At 43.0% G+C, this 9,969-nt stretch overlaps 1 non-coding gene across 1 annotated transcript; it reads left to right on the top strand.

The window, feature by feature from the left end:
• The first annotated feature begins 1,001 nt into the window (after positions 1 to 1,001).
• Positions 1,002 to 1,107, top strand: LOC122018308. The gene has a single exon (XR_006121726.1). It is a non-coding gene; the product is annotated as a small nucleolar RNA R71 (small nucleolar RNA).
• The last annotated feature ends 8,862 nt before the right edge of the window (positions 1,108 to 9,969 follow it).

Here is a 9,969-nt window from a genome sequence, read left to right as displayed (position 1 = left end):
AACGATCGAACTCTTCATCTTTCTGAGATGCTATCAGCTTCTGAGGGAAGGGAACTGTTTTACTCTATGGAGGTATTTGAAGAGTCTTCTCGGTGATTTCCTCTCCACCCTTGTTCTGGATCTGGTTGCGCTCTCCCTCCAAGTCAAGTTATTTCTGGGAGATAATCTGGGGATCTCTCAAAGTCTGCCCGCTCCTTAGCTCGATGCGGTTGCAATGTTCTACTGGATTTATATCAGGTTTTCCTGGGAATGTTCCCTATGCTCTTGAGAAAGATTGAGCTATCTGGGCTATCTAGCTGTCTTGCATCTTTTGATGTTTTTCAGAATTTTCCAGCCTCTGAATCAGTTGCTTGATCTCATTCTTCATCTCCTTTTGTTCTGAGAGAGCTTCCTCAAGCATCTTTTCAATTCTGGGCAGTTGTGAAGGTTGCTGCTATTGATAAGTCTGTTGTCCAGATTGGTACCCCTGTTGCACAGGCTGATGACTTTGATGTGCTGGTCCTTGGTCCTGATTATTCCGGTATGAGAAATTGGGGTGGTTCCTCCATCCAGGGTTGTATGTGTTGGAGTACGGATTATTTTGCCTTTGATTGTAGCTGGCTATTGCGTCGCATTGCTCAAGTTGGTTCATATGTGCCTAAATCGACCCAAAGGGGCAAGTGTCTTGAGTGTGATCCATACTTCCATAGACACATGCTATTGCATTAACTGTGTTGCCTCCCATGGCATCAAATTTCTTGGTCAGAGCATCCAGCTTTGCAGATATGAGTGTGACTGCATCCACATCAAATTTCCCTGACGCTTTAATTGGATTCCCTGTGAAAGAGCCACTAGATCTTTCAGACGCCCACTGATGGTAGTTCTGTGTCACATTCTCTATGATCTCTTCTGCTTCATCAAGGCTTTTGTTCACCAGTGCTCCTCCTGCTGCAAAATCAAGAGACACCTTCGCGTGATAATTAATTCCATTGTAAAAAGTGTGTAAACCCAACCATTTTTCAAGGCCATGATGGGGGCACTGTCTTAGCATGCTCTTGAATATGTCCCAAGCTTCAAATAATGATTCTGAGTCTATCTGTTTGAAGCTAGCAATTAGGTTCCTAATGTGAGCAGTTTTGCTCGGTGGGTAGAACTTATCCAGAAATTTCTGTTCACACTGCTCCCAGTATGATATGATGTTCGCTGGAAGGGAGTTCAGCCACTACTTGGCTGTGTCCTTTAAGGAAAACCCGAAGAGAAGTAGTCTAACTGAATCGGGGGGACTCTGTTTACCTTCATATTGCCACAGATCTCGTAGAATAGCTCTTGTGGTGGTTTGGGTCCTCATGCGGTCCTCCTCTGAATTGATTTTGCTGGACCATGTGGATTACTGCAGGCTTGATTTCGAAGTTGTTGGCTTCAATGGGAGGTCGGGTGATATTGGACCAAACCCCTCGTGCATATGGTGCCACGTAATCTTTCAACAGTTTGTCGGCCATTTATGAGGATTCCTGTGCTGCTTGGAATGCCTTTTGTAGATTTCTTCTTCTCAAAAAGGTCCTGTCGATCTCTGGATCGAATGATAGTAGCTGTCCTGAAAGGTTATCTCTTCGCAAGCAATAATAAGATATGGAATATAGCAGCAGAATAGAAAGTATCAAAAAATGCAAAAAATGAAGAATAGAAGCAAAGCCTAGTCTAATCCAATATGATTTTGCTAATGTTATAGACGCAGTCCCCGGCAACGGCGCCAAAAATTTGTTACGAACTGCAAGTGCACGGATTCATCGTCAGTAATAAAAATATCAATTCCATAGGGAATGGTTATAAGCAATAAAAATTATTCACTTAAGTTTTGCTAGGCTACCAATGGTTGGGAACAATCTAAAGAAGAAAGGTCAAGAAGAAGAATCGAGAACTGGTAAGTCAAAATGTCAAACTTGGTTATGAGGAGTCCTAGGAGGTCGGTTTCGTTGTGGCAGTGTTGATGTGTCACGTTCTATCCTACACTCACTGTCCTTCAACACGCATTTGCCGGAAGCTAAAGCGACTATTCTTATGTACTAGAATAAAGCGGAGCCCTAAGAAGTCCTGTTACGGTTTACCCCTGTCACTAGGGCACCTCGGCAAATCTTGAGGATACAACTTTAATTGGTAATGTTAAGAATAGAGAATCAGAGCTAAGCTTGGTGTCTCACTTCCTTAAGGGGAATTTGCCTCTCCTTTCAAGGAAGTATCCTAGATTTCCGTGAACAGGTTACCCCTGTCACTAGGGCCCCTCGAGAGTACGATCTAGAGATCATCCCTCTATGAGGCTAACAAATTTCCACACAATCAACCGACATGCAATTAAGACAAAGCATAAGAGATCATCCAATGAGTATAAACATAAATGCGAGTTTTACATCAAATCGAGCCACAACTACTCCCTAGTCCTAGAACAAGGAATCTACTCCATGAGTGCCAGAAAAACCCCCGAAGACATAATGTAGATAGACATGCAATCATCAAACACGAAGAAAGAAAGAAAAGATGTTCTTATCCAATGACGACGAGTGGCCTTCGGATCCGATTCTCTAATCCTAGAGTCGATGTGGGACTCTTCCACTTCCCCCACAAAGTCAGATGATTGTTTTCCCTCAAAAGCTAATAAATCCCAAAAAGATGAAGAGTTACACCGATTCCTTGAGAAGATTAAAGAAATCTGCATTGAAGTACCTCTAATAGATGCACTACACCAAATGCCGAAGTTCACCAAATTTTTAAAAGGTATTCTTTCTAATAGAAGACAGAAGGGCAACTTCGAGACTGTAGCATTAACGGAGTAGTGCAACGCTCTTCTACGACAGACACTCCGCCGAAGCTCCAGGATCCAGGAAGTTTTTCTATACCGTGTAAGATTGGCTCTAAGCTCATACACAAGGCTTTCTGCGACTTGGGAGTGAGTGTCAGCCTACTTCCATAATCGTCATGCAAAAAACTAGGACACTAGAACATCAAACTTAGTACTATGGCACTACAATTAGCTGACCATTCATGTAGATACCCAATGAGTATAGTGGAGGAGGTGTTAGTCGAGATAGGTGGATGCATCGTTCCCGCAGATTTTGTTGTCCTGGATATGGAGGAGGATCCCAAGATCCCAATCATCCTAGGAAGACCATTCCATTCCATCGCTGGAGCCCTCATCGATGTGAAACGTTACAAGTTATCCTTGGAGATCGGTAAAGAAAGGTTAGAATTCGATTTATCTGATTCTCCTAATTGCATCTCTTCTTTTCAAGGAAATACCAGCAAGTCGAATATATACAAAGCTGAGGAATGCAGTTTCCATGGGAGGCCGCTGGACATGATGCATGATTCGGCAAAACTTGAGAGGCCACCCCCAACAAGAAATAAAAAGTATATTTGTCCTGCACGAGTGAAACTGAAGGCGCAAATTGGAGCATTAACCCTAGGAGGAGAGTCGTGCTTCCATGGGTTTAGTCCACATTAACTGATACGGGGTCGAGCTAAAGATCTAAAACAAGCGTTTCTTGGGAGGCAACCCAAGGGTTTCATTTTAATTCGTTATCCACCTGTCGTTCTATTTTAGTTCAATCAAGTATTTTTATTCTTGGGTCTTTGTTTTCAGGATATGCATTAGCCTCCACGAGCTGGCCGTGATCGTTTCATGGGCATGACAGTGTTGAAGGGGTCAAAAAGGAGGAGAACGAGACACTACGCATTTAAGGGAGTCGACCATGTGAATGTACACGGTCGTGCGAAGCTGACAGAGGAGGAAATGACATAGGCTGTGTGAACCCACATGGTCGTGTGACTTTTGCAAAGAAGGAACAATACACGGCCGTGCGGATCTCGCAATGCTCAAATGCTAGTTTACCAAAGAGCAACCCCGGTGTGTGTCATTGTTGGATCAAGAAGTGCTAGAGGGGGGGGTGAATAGCGCTCGTGGCTTTTACACGTTTCGAAATTAAAAACACGACGAGTAATGCAACGGAAATAATAAAAGAAATAAGCAATCACACAAAAGACACCAAGGGTTTACTTGGTTCGAAGCCTTGTGTGACTCCTACTCCAAGGCCCACATTCGTTGAACGTTTTCTTTGGGCAACACCTACTATTTCGTAAAATGATTACAAATGAAGTACAATTGAATACAACTTAGATTTACCAATGACAATAGAAAAACTAAAGATTCGGAGCTCTGGGTCGTCGGTGTCAAGTCGCAGCTTTGTCGGAACGTTTCTAGTAGCTTGTTGCACAAGAGTATCTTGAGAATTGATGTTTCAAAGGTGCTACTCGAACCCCCTTTTATGCACTGTTGGAGGCACCTCCAACACCATCCAAGGCGCATCCAACAAGCCGAGTTAGCCGCGTGGATCAGAACAGACCTGGTCGTAACTCATCCACTTGAAGGCGCCTTCAAGCCAATCCAAGGCGCCTCCAATCTCTGGTCCAAGGCACCTCTAGCTCCATCCGAGGCGCCTCCAGCACTACTTCGTGGCTAGCTCACGTTTTGCACCTGAGGCACCTCCAAGCATCATGGAGGCGCCTCGGACACTGTTCATCCGAGGCTTAGTTTGTTCCTTTTGTACCTGCAAGACATGTTAGTCCCAAAACTACAACATACCCTGCAAGACAATGTTAGCACATAAATAACAGTATGAATATAGAGTGTGACAGTCATCGGACTGTCCGGGTCTGACTTCGGATCTCTGACCGGAAACTCTAGGTCGACCCGACGCCTACTGTTCCCTCTGCGGGGAGCGTGTCCTCACCTACTCCCCTCAGGAGAGATTACCTGGTGCCAGTCTGGTCCTCCAGACCGACTGGACTTTCTGCCTAGGGTTACCACCCCCTAGGACCTAGGGTTACTGCCCCCAAGGGTTTTTCTCCACCTAGGGTTACCACCCTCTAGGACCTAAGGTTACCACCTCCTCCTTAGGATTTTCCTCCACCTAGGATTATCGCCCCCTAGGACCTAAGGTTACCGCCCCTTAGGGTTTTCCTCCACTTAGGGTTACCATCCCCTAGGACCTAGGGTTACCACCCCCTAGGGTTTTCCTTTACCTAGGGTTACCACCCCCTAGAGTTTTCCTTAACCTAGGGTTACCACCCCTAGGACCTAGGGTTACCACCCCTTAGGACCTAGGGTTTTCACCTACCTGACCACAGTTAGGACTTTCCTGAAACCTCATTTATGCACATTAGATAACAAAAAATCTTAACTTTGAATCCTTTTGCCATTATCAAAACCTAGGTTCGATCGTCAGATGCTTTCCGCACCAACAGACATGGCTGCGTGAGCTTGACCGAGAGGAGGAAAGAAGGGGTCGTTCCAACAGGCACTACTGTGCGATGCCCCCATCAACCAGGCCGTGTTTTTAAGACACGGTCGTGCCTTACCCATGTGCGCCGCCAACTACCCTAAATAACCCTACTTCCCATCTCTTCCACTACACCTCATCAACCTTCATTACCTACATCTAAGACTCATCTTTACTGAGATCTAGATCTAGATCTAGATCTAAGTTTTCTTCAAGCCCCAAATCTGAAAAGAGAGGAACAATTCCCTTATCCTTCTTCTCTCTCCTCCTCTATCTTCAAGATCCACATCCACCCACAAGAAAGTCCTCAAATTCGCCTTGCATATCATGTCTCAAATCATGAAGAGACTCCGAAGAGGAAGCGGTGGAGCTAGTGAAGGAGATGCACCGGGAGGAGACAAAGGCAAGAGAAAGACTTCTTCATCCAAAGGCAAAGGCAAAAGGGTGGCACGTGACAAGGTGACAACAAAGAATTTAATATTATTTTTATAAATCAAGAACATAAAGCTAGATATGATATTCTTGTTGCTAGGAAAATTGTGTGCACTAGATATATGGATCCAACCACCATGGATATGTTAGGGATTAGGAATGACATAGATTGGATGATTAGCTCCTTTGATTGACATGACATGATGTACACACGTCTACCGACTTACCCCTGCCTAGTCCTGGAATTTTTAAGTTCAATTGATGTTAACTTTTCTTCTGAGGATGACTACATTGGGGTCATAACTTTTAGGTTGATGAACAAAAAAATTCGATGGGTGTTTAGTGATTTTAATATTTGTTTTAGTTTACCTACTGGAGGTGCTCGTGGATTTGATGGTACTATAGACTGGAATGGATTTTGGGCTTCAATCACAGGATCAAAGAACCCTTATGAACCCTCTAGAGCAAAGGCATCATGCATGTAAAACCCTACTTTTAGATACCTTCACCGTGTGATGAGAAAAACAATCTTTGGTCGAGGTGAGAGTGATGGGGTGGTTAGGAAGGTGGAGCTTTATTCTCTTTGGGCGATGCTAAATAAAGTCGACTTTGATTCTGGATTTTATTTCTTACAAAACTTATTGAGAGCAGGTAAAGCATCTTCGGGGATGATACTGTTTGGCGGTTTAATCACCCAAATAGCAATAAATCTGGGTTGTGAGCTTGATGGGCTGGAGATCGTTCATGGTAATGATAAGATCGACATCGACTCTTTTCTTGCAATGAAGATGATCTGTCGGGACGAAAATGGGTTTGCTTTTCCTAGGAATGATTGTTTCCCATTACCCCTTCCTTGTCTCGAGCGCACTTCAGTTCACAACCCCATGAACTGGGTGATCATTGATTCAGAACCGGAGTTTGTTCCCTCCCTTGTAGGAGATACCGAGCACCACCAAGAGCCCTCATCATCAGGACTCCCGCAACCCTTCGGATATTCGAAACCTTCTAGGCACTCTTTTGCCTATGGTGCGGGACCTTCAACATTTGATTTTTCTGATTTCCGTGCCTCCTTAGACTCGCTTCATGAGAAGCACTCTACCCAACAACAATTGTTGGAGGGTCGCTTCATGTTGTCCGACGACTAATATAGGGAGATACAGGACCATTTTCAATTTACTAAAGACTTCCATAGCCAGGTGATAGGATTTGTTCAGGATTATGAGGTTGACCAGGAAAGATTGAGGAATTTCATGGATGATATGGATATTACTAGACAACAAGTAGACGCTCTTTACCAATATCACCAGCACATTGGCCATCTCCCTGGTATGCCTAGATTTCCCTCTGGCACATGACGGGGAACCCATTATCCCCCTCCCCCGCCACCATTTTGATTTCATCAGAATGTGAAAAGTCTAAGTCTGGGGGGGGGGGGTGTTGTGTTTGCACAACCTGAGTCGAGTCGAGTCTTTTTCCTTGTCCTTTTGCATATTTATTTATTTTGCTTTATCTACTTGCATTTCATTTTATTTTTCAGTTTCATATTACACTTTCTTTTCCCTATTTCATTGTGTTTATTTTGAATAGTTTTGAGGCATATTTGAGAGCATTGAACCTTCTGCTGACTTGACCAATAGCAAAATGACTAGCACATGTATTTTCTTAGTTCATGTGTCATAGAGATAGTGTTAGTATGTTTGGTGTACCTCCTTTCTCTATCTTTAGTAGCATGAAATAAGCTAAGTATTGTACGGAGTTTAGTATAAGTTTTGGCCTAACCTTAAGGATCTTACTTTCACTTCACTTATCCTTGAATAGTAGAAATATTTTGAAATAGTTATGATTCATCCAATTTATTTAGTACTTGTGTTCCCATGTGGTTTCCTTAGTTACAATTTGGTTATTGGATGACCTCGGATCATGGAAGCTCATTCATAAAAATCTAATCCCAACATTTGCATCTTGCATTTGTGATTAGTGCTATATATATATATATATATATATATATATATATATATATATAAAGGGTTGAATACGGGATAAAAAATAGTTGTCATGAGTGGAAACTAACAATTTACCCCTTTGAGACCGAGTTAGGTTACTGGGGAAATAAATATTATGTTTCTCTTGATTCCGAGTAGTATCCTTTGAGACCTTGTGTAATTTAAGGGAAACGAACCAAGTGTATGGTAGGTAAGTGCCTATCACCGGGAACATTAGGAACTCAATTGTATGACGACTTGACAAGGACAGAAAATTGAAACTTGAAGAGCTTGAGTCACTTATTACATCGAGCACAAAGAACTTATGCTTAGGCCATACTTAGGTTACTCCACAAACATGCTTATCAATGAAACTAGTTGATAGAGTTAGGCGAATGCACTAGGGATTATGATACACTATAGGAACTCATGAACATAGATTGCAGCATTTTGCTTGAGGACAAGCAAAAGTTCAAGTCTGGGGTGTGATGTGCGTAGATATTATGATCGTTTATGCATGTTTTAACGCACATTCACTTGCTTTATTTTTATATATTCTTCACACGATCATCTCTCCTATTGTTTATTCAGTATTAATTACTCTTTTGTCAGAGATCTGCTTTTTGTTTGATTTTGTGTTGACATGGATAACTTTTGGACCAAAAACGACAATTGTCGATGCATCAGAGCAAAAGAAGAAAACCACTTAACACCGACCGTGTAACCCTACACAGCCGTGTGGCCATTCCCGAGAGAGAGCAACACACGACCATGCCTTACGACCTGAGTCAAAGGAAGACATGGCCGTGCGGATCTCGCACAACCGTGCCACTCTACCTGAAGAAGGAGAGGAGCTGGGCGTGCGGATTTCACATGGCCGTGGCACAAGCCATGCAACGCTCGTGCCCTAGCCTATAAAAGGGCTCTTAACCCTTTCCCTTGAGAGGAGGGGGGGGGGGGGGGGGGGGGGGGGCCGAAAAAGAGAGATACACCTTGGTGTCGTTCCACGCTGTCCCAGACCTCTGTTTAACGATCCGAGATCACCTCCATCACCACATCAACTCCAGAAGCAAAGGATTGGATCCAAAGATCACTTGACGTCATTGAATAAGCATCTCTATTCCCTCTCTCTTCTTATCTGGGAAGTGAATGTTTAATTATACTATATCTTTGGGTTTTCCCCTGCATCTATGGAGTAAATTCTTTGTTCTAAGATCGGAGAGTAGTTGTGGATAGGTTATGATATAAGATTCATGCTTATGCTTTCACTCATTGAATGATTTCGCTTGTCTTGTTTCAATTTGATATGCATGAGACTTGTTTGCCATGTCGTATTAATTGATTGTGTTGGGATTGCTAATTTCGTAAAGAGAGAATCTTAGATCGTATACTCGAGGGGCCCTAGAGATAGGGGTAACCCGTTCATGGACATCTAGGATACTCCCTCGAAAGGAGAGGTAATTCCTCCACAAGGAAGTAAGAAACCAAACCAAAACCCTATCTCTATCCTTAATGATACCGATCAGGTTTGCATTCTTGTGATCTACCGAGGCGCCCTAGTGACAGGGGTTAACCGTAATAGGATTTCACAAGGATCTTCTCTGTTTAGTGTCTAAGGGTAGTAGCTATAACTTCCGACGAGTACATGTTGATTGACAATGAGGAAAGGATAAAACATGATGTATTCGTTACCACCACAACGAAATCGAACTACTAGAGCTCTTCCCAAACCATGTAAAACTCTCTCACTCTCTCGCCAGTTCTCACATCTACTTCCCAAGTTCTTTTCTTCTCAAGAAATAGTTCACTTACAACAATCGGTAGTTTAGCTAATTCTACGTGAACAATCACTAGTGCTTATAACTAATCCTCGTGGGATTGATAACCTTTTATTACTGACGACGTATCCGTGCACTTGCATAAACGTAACACTATTTTAGTGCAGAATGCAAGAAGGAAGTCCCGTAAGACCTTATGTGCTCAAAATAATCGGGTTTGTGGATAATCTACAAAGGTTGGGATTTCCACTAGGCCAAGAATTGGCCACTGACCTTATTTTGCAATCATTGCCTGAGAGCTACAGTTAGTTTATCATGAACTACAATATGAATGAAATTGACAAACTATTGCTTGAGATGTTGAGCATGTTGAGAACTGCTGAACTCAACTTTGAGAAGGCAAAGCCTAGTATCATTTTGATGATGCAAAAGGACAAAGGCAAATGGAAGCTTAAAGGTAAGGGTGGG

The sequence above is a fragment of the Zingiber officinale genome, chromosome 8B (assembly GCF_018446385.1).
Source record: "Zingiber officinale cultivar Zhangliang chromosome 8B, Zo_v1.1, whole genome shotgun sequence".
Classification (NCBI taxonomy): Eukaryota; Viridiplantae; Streptophyta; class Magnoliopsida; order Zingiberales; family Zingiberaceae; genus Zingiber; species Zingiber officinale.
Note: the sequence above shows the minus strand (reverse complement) of the source record. Positions and strands in the feature narration are given on the sequence as shown.